Below are 12,886 nucleotides of genomic sequence, written 5' to 3' on the forward strand. Positions count from 1 at the left end.
TGTTATCAATATTTATAGTTAGAATAAAATACAAGTATGGCATCCATTGGGTTGTGACTATGTGCCAGATATTTTCCAAAAACTCTATATTAAATATCATATACTATATAAATATATTAAATATCAAAATGAGTGTATAGCATGTTTAAGTGGCTTGCCCTGGAACAAAACACAAGGCTACTAAGTGGTAAAGTCAGAGTATTTAACCCTACAGCCTTCACCCTACCACATTTCAGGTCTTTCCCTAAAATAATAGTGAATTTGTTTTCTCATTAGGCAGTTGTGTTTTTGTGTGTGTGCGTTTTTTGCATTTGACAAACCCTTATTTGACAAGACTTAGTGTGAATTTTACACTAGAATGATATTACTTGAATATTCCCAGAATAGTCTGAGTTGGGACAAAGCCCATTATGCTTCCTTTTTTAAAAAGCATTTAATATTTTTCAATTTCAGTTGACATACATTATCATGTGAGTTTCAACTGTATACCCCAGTGATCAGACATTCTGTAACTTACTAAGTGACCATCCTGATAAATCTCTTGCCCATCTGACACCATATGTAGTTATTAGAATACTAGAGGCCCAGTGCACAAAATTCGTGCATGGGGGGGGTGCACTCAGCCCAGCCTGCACCCTCTCCAATTTGGGACCCCTCAGGGGATGTCTGACTGTTGGTTTAGGCCCGATCCCAGGACATCCCTCTCACAGTTTGGGACTGCTGGCTCCTAACTGCTCACCTGCCTGCCTGATCACCCCTAACTGCCTTTGCCTGCTGGCCTGATAGCCCCTAACTGCTGCCCTCCCTGCTGGCCTGGTCGCTCTTAACTACCGCGCCCCCCCCCCACCCCCCCTGCCAGCCTGGTCTCCCCTCACTGCCCCCACTGCTGGCCTGGTCACCCCACACAACCTGCGATTTGGTTGTTTGGTCACCCTCCCTGCCCCCTGCCAGCCTGGTCACCCCACGCAGCCTGCTGGTCAGTTGTTGCGTGAGGACATCCCAAACAATTTGCATATTCCTCTATTATTAAGTCTAGATTTTCTGAAACAAATTGTATGTTCTATCACCTAAAATGATGGTGTTGTCTTCAAAATAGTTCCACTTTAATTAGATAATAATTCCTATATCTGTGCAACAAGAATTGTGGATATGTGCCAAATGAGAGGGTCATGTCTCACAAAATTAACTTCCTCATGTATTACCAACATTTTCAAGTTAAAGAGGAAGAGAAAGGGGAGAAAGTAATTGTTAGCATAAGGACCTAGAAGAAATTATAGTGAATTAAATTCAAGGTGTATGTAGAGAAGTTAGTACCAAAAAGGAACAAGAAGACATTTTTTTCTGAGAAAGAAGAAACAGTAAGGGAGAGAGGAAAATAAAGGAAGGGATAGGAAACTATACAAAAAAAAAAAAAAAAAAAGAAAAATCAAAACACAAAATCTTGAGAGTAGGACACTTACATTAGGTTAGAGTTAATAATTATAGTTTTCAAATTAAAAAGTAGGCAAAGTCATTTTCAGATGCAGTATTTACTGAACACCCTACTAGGCACATTATAGACTTTATGCCAAAGGCAAATATAAATCAAAAGCTATAGGGGGCTTTTTATTTTTTAAAATATATTTTATTGATTTTTACAGAGAGGAAGAGAGAGGGATAGAGAGTTAGTAACATCGATGAGAGAGAAGCATCAATCAGCTGCTTGCTGCACAACCCCTACTGGGGATCAAGCCTGAAACTAAGGTACATGCCCATGACCAGAATCGAATCCGGGACCCTTCAGTCTGTGGGCTGATGCTCTATCCACTGAGCCAAACTGGTTAGGGATATAAGGGCTTTTTGAAAAATAAAAGGAAACATTGCCTTTTCATTATTATAGCTGAGAAGCTCCTAAGTGAAAACAGTTCTTTAGAATTATGAAAATGAAAATGAATGTTCAGAAAGCTAATTCCTCTAAGATGGCTTATTATATATGATAGCTTAAAACTCAAGAGTAGGGAAAGGCTTTTGCATCTTCTATATCATTTGTAATTATATCAGTAACTCTAAAAAGCTGATGAACTTCGAGGATTGTAATGAAATGGGGAAAAAAAGGAGATCTGAGCTTTATGAGAAATCCTTAGGGAAGCGTGCATGCTGAAAAGGTGGTTTTTCTCTCTTGTAGGTCTGTTCTTTGCAAGTCACCATACTGCCTTTTAATTTAAAATACATTCTTACAAATCAAATTTACTGGAATTATTTTAAAACACATTTCAGAAGGATGCATGTTTTATTACCTACTTTTATTAACTCCCTTTAAACAAATATGTATATCCTTTTAGAAAACATAGAAAATAGAAATAAATAACATACATTACAAATGCTTTTAATATCAGTACTTTGATATCTGGATAATATCGATAGTTTACATCTGGATGTTTTCTATATACGTGTGACTATGTAAATGTGTGTGTGTGTGTGTCATCATCGCCATTGTTAGCATTATTCTTAATGTTTTGGTGAAACAGCATTATTTCACTTAATTCTTTTATTACCCCCATTTTATAGACAATAAAATCAGGCTTAGGAAGGTGAGATAACTTGCTCAAGGTCCTGTGACAGTCCTGGGTGGCAGAGCCCAGAGTTGAACCCCAGGCAGTCGAAAACCTATGCTCACAGCACACAACACTGGCTGCCATAGTAGATTGCGAGCCTCTTTATGTGTGTGCTGTAGTATATGGAATCTAATGCTCTGAGTAGTTTTATAAAAATCCATTGCATGGATTTCTTGAAATTTTAAACTAGCCCCTATTCTTAAGTATTTTGGTTGTTTCTAATTTTTCCTTATTAGACAATAAATCATTGTTATTTCCACCAGTTAGTCGTTCACACTAACAAAACTGCATCCTCTTTGGCTAAGTGTCCAATAATTTAAAGTTAGCAAAGTTAGATTAACTGGTTCAATTAAGAGGCATTAACCATTGCTTATGATTTATCGTTCCCTAAGATTTTTTCTTTTAGTTTTCACTTAAATTTTATCTTTTCAATGCCAGAATATAGAAGGGAGTATTCTAAACATTTAGAGGTAGCTTCTGAATCTGCAAAACAGTGAGAGCAAAGAAGAGAATTAATGATCTGGTTAGGGTTACTGAATCATACAGGGCTGGATCAGCCGTCGCTGCCAAAGAACATGTATTTCCAAGAGAGGGAATCCAAAATGAATCGCTTCTTGTGTTTGCATAGTCCTGGCAATTGTAACATTGCCGCCAACCATTATTGCCATAGTTCGTTCCCTTCCATCTAATTTGAACATTAGTCAAATGTTGATTTTATTACTTGCACTAGATTATTGATATGCTGGTCATGCATAACTCCCAATTATCTTTAACTCCATTCCTTTCGGGCAGAGAGATATACAGACTATAGACTGGCAGCAATTGGAGGCAAGAAGCAGGCTGTCCCAAAAACACACAGTAATTGAACACCTTCCCAAATCCTTCTCAAAAGTTCAGTTGTGAAGGAAACTATGAGTGAAGAAATGCTGCAAAAAATTGTCTGATTAGTTCCCCCTATATTTTGTGTTTAAGTGAAGCCTGCATAGCTATTTAACAAAATAATAAGCTATGCTATTGAAATCCTTACCACATCCTATATAATAAATACCTAATATGCAAATCAACCGAACAGCAGAACAACCGGTGGAACAACTGGTCACTATTATGCACAATGACCACCAGGGGGCAGACACTCAATGCAGGAGCTGCCCCCAGCCTGCAGGCCCCAAGCCAGCCAAGGCAGGTGCCAGTGGGGCGCCCCCCCCCCCAGTCGCCCCGCAGAGGAAGGTGACCAGCGGTGGCGAGGGGCAGGGCTGGTGAGCGGGCAGTGCCAGCGGGGTGCCAGCGGGGGTCCCTGATCACCCTGCCAGTCGCCCCACAGATCGGCCCTGATCACCAGCCAGGCCTAGGGACCCTACCTCTGCATGAATTTCGTGCATGGGGCCTCTAGTATTATTATAAAAATGAACTTAAGTATTTCCCATATAAGCCAAGGTATATTTTTTGTGAAGACCAAAGGGATTAACCTCTCTCAGCCCCCAGTGGCGGAGGGCAGTGTGTTCTGTGAGGAACATGGTTTTATGGATACCATGCGTCACATAACTGATGTTTCTCTTTTTGAGTAGGCTATCAGAATGCCCCAAACCGTATTTAACAGTGGTTAGGGAAAGCATCCAAGACCTTATGCTATGAGTGGAAGGTATGAACCTCAAATTGTATCTTTTCTACTCTTTCTGTACATTGCTTTACATATTTTCCTCCTCCACTCACGTTTCTTTGTAGGCAGCCTCAAGTCCCATTGGAAATTAGTGGGATGTGAATAGCTTTTAACATAAAATAATTGTCTTAGTATTTGAATGTTGACCATATGAAGTTAACATTTTCATAATGTTAAGTGGTTTTCTATCTAGATGAAAGGAGAGGGAAGATGAGTATATGAGTTTAATCAATAACTCAGAAACAGTAACCATGCCAATAGCAGATCACATGGAAATTGAAAACAACAGCAATTGTAAAAAGCTAATTTGCAGTTTGAGGCATATATGTGGCCCCAGAAAGGGCGATGGGAGGGGTGGTGGAAGGAGAAGGAAAACGTGGTTGTTACTTAAAAGCAGGAAGGAAGAATCACACTTACAATGAAGAAAACAGGGGTTTCCGTGCCCAGACTCTGAGAAGACCCTGTCAGGGGAGAAGGTCAGATGCCATTCCCTGAAGCAGTGCTATCGATCACCTATCTTCACCTAAAGCCTCCAGGTGTTATAGTCTGGTGGGACCTGCAGGGATGGCAACAGGGAAAGTGATGCACACAGCGTGGTGGGCAACAGAATGCAATAATGCATTCTGGTAATAAGTTATATCAAACACTTAATATGCACTGGTAATAAGTTATATGTGCTGGTAATAAGTTATATTAGACACTTAATATGTTTGCTCTGGAACAGATTGGGCAGGGTGTTGGAGTGAAAAGTGTTTGTACTAACCCCCTTCTGGTGGTCATATGACTCTTTCTCTCTCCTTGCACCTCCTGGAGCTACCCTTCCCTCATCGTGGTAAGGGGGCCTCAGCAAAGGCAAGAGGGATGCAGACACCCAACTCCATCCCTGTAACAGGATGTAGAACGGGCAACCAGCCGAGTGCCTCCTCAGCTGCTGAAACGGGAAGATAGAGTGAGAGACGGAACGGGGGAATTACCCAAGACTGTTGCCTGTGCTTGGCAGCAAAAGCAGCGTGGTCTGGTGGAAAATAAACCATTAGTCTGATAAGAGGTTTTAGGGTGATTCTGTCATTCTGTTTTGAATGTCCTTAGTCACTTAACCTCTGCTGACCCCACATTCATCATCTGCAGAGAGGGAGAAACGAAACATGTGGAAAGCCTCAAGCACAATGCCCAGCAGAGAATATGACCATTAAAAATGTCCCTTCATGCCGTCTAAGTCCAGTCCATGACTTGTTAGATCACCAGTTTCCTAATTGGCTTTTATTTAAGAAAGCACTGTACTTAGAGCGATAATTCTACAGTACCATAATTGTGCCCCCCAAGTGGAATTGCAGAGTTAGTACATTTCCTTAGAAAACTTGGGGAATATGGTCATATTTTTCAGTTCAGATTCCCAAAACTACACAGATAGGAAGAGCACTTCATATAGTTAACAAGCTTTCTGGGTAGTCATTGAGGAGGCATTTGGACCCACTGATTTCTTGAAACACAGTGTAGCAGTAAAGAGAGCTAACAGTTTCACAGTATAACTTTGTAGGTCTCTCTCTCTCTCTCTCTCTCTCTCTCTCTCTCTCTCTCTCTCTCTCTCTCTCTCTCTCCCTCCCTCCCTCTCCCCCATCCTCATCTAACCTTCAAAAGCTGAAAATGGACCAAGCCCTGCTTTTGTAACTGATTTTACTTATTTCCTTTAATGTCTTATTCTTTGTCTTACTCACTCAACCTCCTCCTTCGTCCGCTCCACATGTCTGTTCTGTCCTCTCTTCAGCAATTTCACCCACCTTCCCATTTTCAACTCATTATAGATCCATATCTTCTGTTCTAGCTTTTCTCCTAAAATCCAGTCTTCACTCTGAAATCCAATTTCCCGACATTTCCTTCATGCCCCACCATCTTTTCAGACTTAAGAGTGAAACATTGAACTCTCAGGTTCTCGTCACCTCAGGGAGCTCCTCACTGCCTAGGCAAGGGCCTGGCACTGTTGATGGATGGGCAGAACTTGAAGCAACTCACAGAAAAGGCAGTCGCCTAGTGTTGTCAACACAAACCCAGACCAGCAGGACAGGGTTGCTGAGCCTTAAAGCTGAGCACAGTGCTCAGGGAAGAATGTGCTAAGCTCTACAAAATGATGAAATTTGCAAGGGCATCTTTAAGAAAAAGTAATTTTGTTATTATATATTTAAAATATATAAACTGTAAAATCCTATTTATTTTGTTTTCTTTTAAAAAATACTTCATTAATTCAGTGTATAGCTTGAAAAAAAATCCGAAGATTAAATAAGGGGCTAGAAGGAAAAAAATAAGTTTTCCTCCTACGTTGTACTATAGTTTACATTTTTTAATGTTTTGTTTTATGAGCTCAAGTTTATGTTGGAAACCTTGCCCTGTATTATTTTTGTCTCTCTACTCACGTTTTACTTGAACACTGACGTTTTTGTTACTCTATAGTTCTGTTTCTGTGTTTCAAAGAGAATTCTCAGATGGGTGCTGCATGTTCTTCCATGTGAAGGTACCTCCTGGAACCCGGTGGAAGAGAGTTTCTGGGGGGGGTGAGCTGCCCTGGAAGCGTCGTCTCTTTTTTCCTTTTAAATCTTGATATTATAAGTGAAATAGGCTGGAACAGCAGGAAGCCGAGATGGTGACAGGAGAGAGAACACATTCTCACTTACCAAAGAGGGTGGATATGGAGTGGAAAGATATAAAAAGGACTAGAGGGGTAATTAGGAGTTCAGAGGAAGCTAATTAACTTGTCCTTAACGGTGAATGGCTGTTGCAGAGTGGGCAGCCATACAGGGATGGGATGGCAGTAGCAAGCTCCTGGGCTTTAAAAGCAGAGGATCAATACAGGGAAGAAAAAAAAAATACAGCAGAACACAGAAGACTTAGGTTAGCTAGTGATTATAAATTGTCAGAGCAGGGGAAATCGAGGATTCAGCTTTATTCTCTCTCTCTCAAAATTATTTATCACATATCTTAGAAGTAGGAATTAGAAAAAATAAAAATCAATGTATGTTGTGTTGAAATGACTTTTAAAAAAAATAAGTTTACCTGCCTTCTCCAGCCAGAGCCACAACTGAGGGATTCTAACCTTTTGACCTAAGTAGCCAATCCCTTAGCGCCACCTGGTGGCATCTATTGTAATACCAGGCATGGAGCCTCCAAAAATACTCTCATCTGTAAGATGTGATTTTCAAACTGAACCTAGGAAGTGGTGGAAAATGGCGGAGAAGATGGAATAGCTTGGGAAGTGGAAGGGAATATCAGCAATGGCAGAGCTTCCCAACATTCTAGGTCTGACTGGTGATCACCTTCACCTCCATGAATTCTAGCTTGAGAGAAATAAGTTGTTCTGTGTAGTTTTCTTAAAATGGAAACTATTCTCACAAGCACAAAGAATATAAGGTGAAAGAAAAGTGATATTTAACAAAGCCCACTTATGTGTTAAGTTGCCAGTGCCTTGGGATCATAAGTAATCATATCTTTAGTTTAATTTCTAATTTCCAAATTATGGGAAGTACGTGGCACACATCTGAGAGTGACATAAAAGTAATGGAAATATCCAGGAACTTATCCATTAGATAGCTATATCTAGAGCCTTCTCAGTACCTTATAAACAGGAGAGCTGGCCAAACTTCCCAAAGCAAGACAGGCAGAAAAAGAAAGGAGCGAGGGGAGCCACAAAACTAGAAAAGGCATCACTGGCAGGATTGGGCTTAGAGTTCAGACTGGGCTGAGAAACAGGTGAAATCAGAATGAATTGAGCATGGACAGACTGCCCTGACATTGAATACAAGAATTCACAGGCATGAGAAAGGCAGCAGGGTAGTCAAATCTTTTCAAAGGAGGGTTTGAGAGAATTAAGATCTTAGCAATGGGGGCCAAGGCATGGCCATATTTTGAGAAGTTTAAGAGACCAAAAACCCCTAAAAAACAAACAATGCCCTGAAGGTGTTGCTCAGTGGTTCAAGCTTTGGCCTGCACACCAAAGAATCGAGGGTTCGATTCCTGGTAAAGGGCATGTACCTGGGTTGCAGGTTTGTTCCCCAGCCGCACAACCATCGATATGCCTCTCCCACATTGTTGTCTCTCTTTTCTCTCTCCCTCTCTTTCATTCTCTAAACAAACAAACAAAACACACAAAAAACAAAACAAACAAAAACCAATGGAAAAATGTCTTTGGGCAAGGATTAACAACAATCTTATTTAATCTCAAGCAGTATTCTATACACTTTCACGTATCTCTTAATCTTTACAGAAATCCTCTGGGATATGTAGTGAATTCCCTGTTTTATAGGTGATATTTCCACCAAAGTTCATAGTGAAACTATAGTTTAGGAAGGTTCTCATGGATGGATGCTATGTGAATGTTCAAGTATACCTAGTGACACTAGCACATCTAAGGTGCTCAATTGATATCCTTGAAGGAATGTTAAGGCAGGAAAATATACCTGCTCTTAACGTAAAGGGAGGTTGACATTAGAAATTAGAGACTCCGCAGTAAACAAGGTAAGCGCTATATGAAATTTCAGGAACAAAGCTGTTGCTTTTCCTATTTAACTTGTCCTTCCATACATGGTGGCTGTGATAGAAGACGATAAATGAGATATTCTGGTAATGAATTTTAAACCTCAAAATTTGAAAACAACTTACTCTATGAAAGGGAGAAAAAAAATGGAACGATATTTCTCAAAATCTGTGTCACAGAACACAAGCTCTGGGAAATGTTAATAAGCATTCTCTGGAAAAATATCTGAAGAGTTGGTAACTTGATTTGGGGAGTTTTCCGGGTACCTTCCTGCTTTAAGAGATTCACAGTGGACAGCAGCTTGGTAAAGGTTCTGAGAAGTCCAGTGGCAGCAATCTGTGGGAATCGTTTACCCTATTATTGTCCAGTCATCTTGCTGGCCTTACAGTACTTTTTTTCCCCTTTGCAATATATGTAACATTTGTTTATCAATATTCTTTTACTTTGGGAGATACACTGAGTGGCCAGATTATTATGACCACCTGACGTTTGTAGGCAAATTAGCTATAATTTCACACTGAAGTTGCTAGAGGGCCAGACCATTATAAATAGGGAAGCAGGTTGTTTACCACGACAGAAGTGATTTTTTTCTAAAGGTATGGGTAAACAATACGATTTAGCAGCCTTTGAACGTGGGATATATATATATATATATATATATATATATATATATATATATACACATACACATATATACACACACACACACACACACATATACACATACATATATACACATATATACATACATATATATATATACTGCAATGCTCAGTAAGATCCATTATCACTAAAATAAAGACTATTTTTGGAAGGTCCTTTAATTTGAGAAAACTCATTCAGTTTTGCTCTAAGCTAACCATATTAACAGTCAAATACTACACATAGCAAACTTTTTTTTTGTAGAGTTTGTCTAGCAATCAGAACTCAATTTGTCACTGATTTTCATTGTCATATACTGTTCATTTTTGTGTTGATGGTCCAGGCAATTTGTAATTGATTGAATATATTTGTGTCATCTTACAAGATGAGGCACTTGGCAAGCACTTACAATTTCGTATCTTTAATAATTTTCACAGCAAACCTAAATATTACCCGTTGCATTTATCTTGATTTACATTTACAAAAGAAGGAATGAAAGGATGAAGGAAGACAAAAAAATGTCAATATTTAAGGAATTATAAAGTATATTGGTTGTACCCAATTTGTATAGTCTCTGCTACGAGGAACTTTGATTTAGCAAGATTTAAAAGTCCTGACATATTCTCAGTGTTGTTGAATCACATTAGTTTACAAAAAGGAAATAAAATCATCTCCTTTTACAATCTTCCTAAAAGTAAAGGTGTCTGTTTCTAGACACTGATAAGACAAGGCAAGTTGCTATTGAGGAGTGTTACTGTGATCTCAAGCTTAAGTTCGCATGATAAGAAGAACATGGCTTTATGCAACAAAGCACTGAAATCCATGATAACCCCAGTGAAGCTGTAGAACTTACAGCATAATCAAAACTGATGTTTGACAAGGGAAACCTTTTCCTCATAAGAAATGAGTTGACTCTCAGTTTCAGACAAATGTCTTACTTGAGCTCTAGCTTGCATATTTTAATTTAGCAAACAATCACAGTACTTCATTTTTCTCAATTTCTTTTTTTTAATATCTATATTTTTGTTGATAGTATTACAGATGTCTCCCATCTCTCCTTTCTACCCCTCTCCTCCCAGCCCCTACCAACCCCCCCAGATCTTCACCTCCCTATTGCCTGTGTCAATGGGCTATGCATATAAGTTCTTTGGTTTATCTCTTCTCATCCCCCAATCCGCACAACGAAGAATGACAGTTTGTGCCATGCCTCCATGCTTCGGGTCTTATTTTGTTGGTCAGTTCATTTTGTTCATGGTATTCCACAAGTAAGTGAGATAATGTGATATTTATCTTTCCCAGATTGGCTTATTTCACTTAGCATAATAGTCTGATATTCCATGCATATTGTCCCTAAGAGTAAATGGATAAAAGACTTAAATGTAAAACATGATTCCATAAAAATATCATAAGAAAATATAGGCAAAAATCTCAGACATCTCACGTAGCAGAATTTTTGCTGATACATCTCTTAGTGCAAGAGAAACAAAGGAAAAAATAAGCAAATGGGACTACATCAAAATATAAAGCTTTTGCACAGCCGAAACCAGTTTCACTCAGTGGATAGAGCATCGGCCTGCGGACTGAAGGGTCCCAGGTTCGATTCCAGTCAAGGGCATATACCTTGGTTGGGGGCACATCCTCTGTAGGGAGTGTGCAGAAGGCAGCTGATCGATGTTTCTCTCTCATCGATGTTTCTGACTATCTCTCTCCCTTCTTCTCTGTAAAAAAATCAATAAAATATATTTTTAAAAAAAGACGCTTTTGCACAGCAAAAGAAACCTCCATCAAAACGGAAAGGGAGCCCACTGTATGGGAGAAAATATTTGCCAATGATGCATCTGATAAGGGGTTAATTTCCGAAATATATAAAGTACTCATATAACTCAACAAAAGGAAGACAAGCCCATTAAAAAATGGGCAGAGGACCTGAATAGACATTTCTACAAAGAGGACATACAAATGGCCAAGAGGCATATGAAAAAAGTGCTCAGTCACCAATCATCCGAGAGATGCAAATAAATCCACAAAGAGATATCACCTCACATCTGTCAGAATGGCTATCATCAAAAATAGCAAGTGCTGGCGAGGCCGTGGAGAAAAGGGAGCCCTGGGACCCTGCTGGTGGGAATGCAGACTGGTGCCACCACTGTGGAAAACTGTGGAGTTTCCTCAAAAAATTAAAACTGGACCTTCCATTTGACCCAGCGATTCCACTCCTGGGAATAGAGCCTAAACACCCCGAAACACCAATCAGAAAGAACATTTGCACCCCTATGTTCGTAGTGTTAATTACAATAGCTAAGATTTGAAAACAGCCCAAGTGCCCATCAGTAGGTGAATAGATAAAAAAGTTGTACACTTGTATGCATATATGCATAACCCATGGACACAGGCAGTGGGGTGGTGGGAGCCTCTAGGGGGAGAGGACGGAAGAGGTTAATGGGGGAAAAAGGAGGACCTATGTAATACCTTCTACAATAAAGATTAAAAATAAAAATAAAAAGCCGTGGCACATTTACACATTTACACAATGGAATATTATTCAGCTGTTTATCTCAATTTGAATAGCAGGTGTTCCAGCGGTGCTTACCTGCTCAAGTTTAAATTGATTTCAGAGAGAAGGAGGGAAAGGGGGAGAGAGGTAGAAACATGAATGAAATTTACTGAATTTGAAAGTGGTAATTTTTTTTTTTTTTTTTTTTTTTTTTACAGAGAGGAAGGGAGAGGGATAAAGAGTTAGAAACATCGATGAGAGAGAAACATCGATCAGCTGCCTCCTGCACACTCCCTACTGGGGATGTGCCCACAACCCAGGTATATGCCCTTGACCAGAATCAAACCTGGAACCCTTGAGTCCGCAGGCCGATGCTCTATCCACTGAGCCAAACCGGTTAGGGCAAGAGAGTGGTAATTTTTTTAAAGTGTTTTCTCCCAACCTATAAATTGTATTACAGACATATCAGCAAGGCTGTAGATTATTGGCATCATTGTTTTATTCCTCTTGCCTAACCTTAAATTCATAAAAGAACATTAAGTTCTTTCATTCTTACTTTTTTAAAGTGTGTTTTATTTCCCTCAGAGGGGAAGGGAGAAGTAGAGATAGATAGAAACATCAATGATGAGAGAGAATCATTGATCTGCTTCCTCTTGCACACCCCTAATGTGGATCCAGCCTGCAGCCTGGGTATGGGCCCTGACCTGGAATCAAACTTTGAACTCCTGATTCATAGGTTGATACTTATCCACTGATCCGTGCCAGCCGGACAAGATCTTTTATTTTTAAGTCTATAAGTTACGGTAGTATATGCTGGTTTCATAAAGTTGACAAGTAGAAACAGAAGATCTTTTGTGTGTGAGGTAAAATGATTTAGTCAGTTTTGAAGATTGAATGTTCTAAAAGGGCTTGCTTTCAACAGCGATGCCATAGGCCCTGGATGAGTAGGTCAGGTGGTCAGAGCATTGTCCTCATAC

At 39.6% G+C, this 12,886-nt stretch overlaps 1 protein-coding gene across 1 annotated transcript in view; it reads left to right on the forward strand.

Moving 5' to 3' along the window:
• PTPRD (protein tyrosine phosphatase receptor type D) overlaps window positions 1–12,886 on the forward strand; it is a 2,145,631-nt gene that overhangs the window by 646,482 nt on the left and 1,486,263 nt on the right. The window lies entirely within an intron of this gene.

The sequence above is a fragment of the Myotis nattereri genome (assembly GCF_964212035.1).
Source record: "Myotis nattereri genome assembly, chromosome: 12".
Lineage (NCBI taxonomy): Eukaryota > Metazoa > Chordata > Mammalia > Chiroptera > Vespertilionidae > Myotis > Myotis nattereri.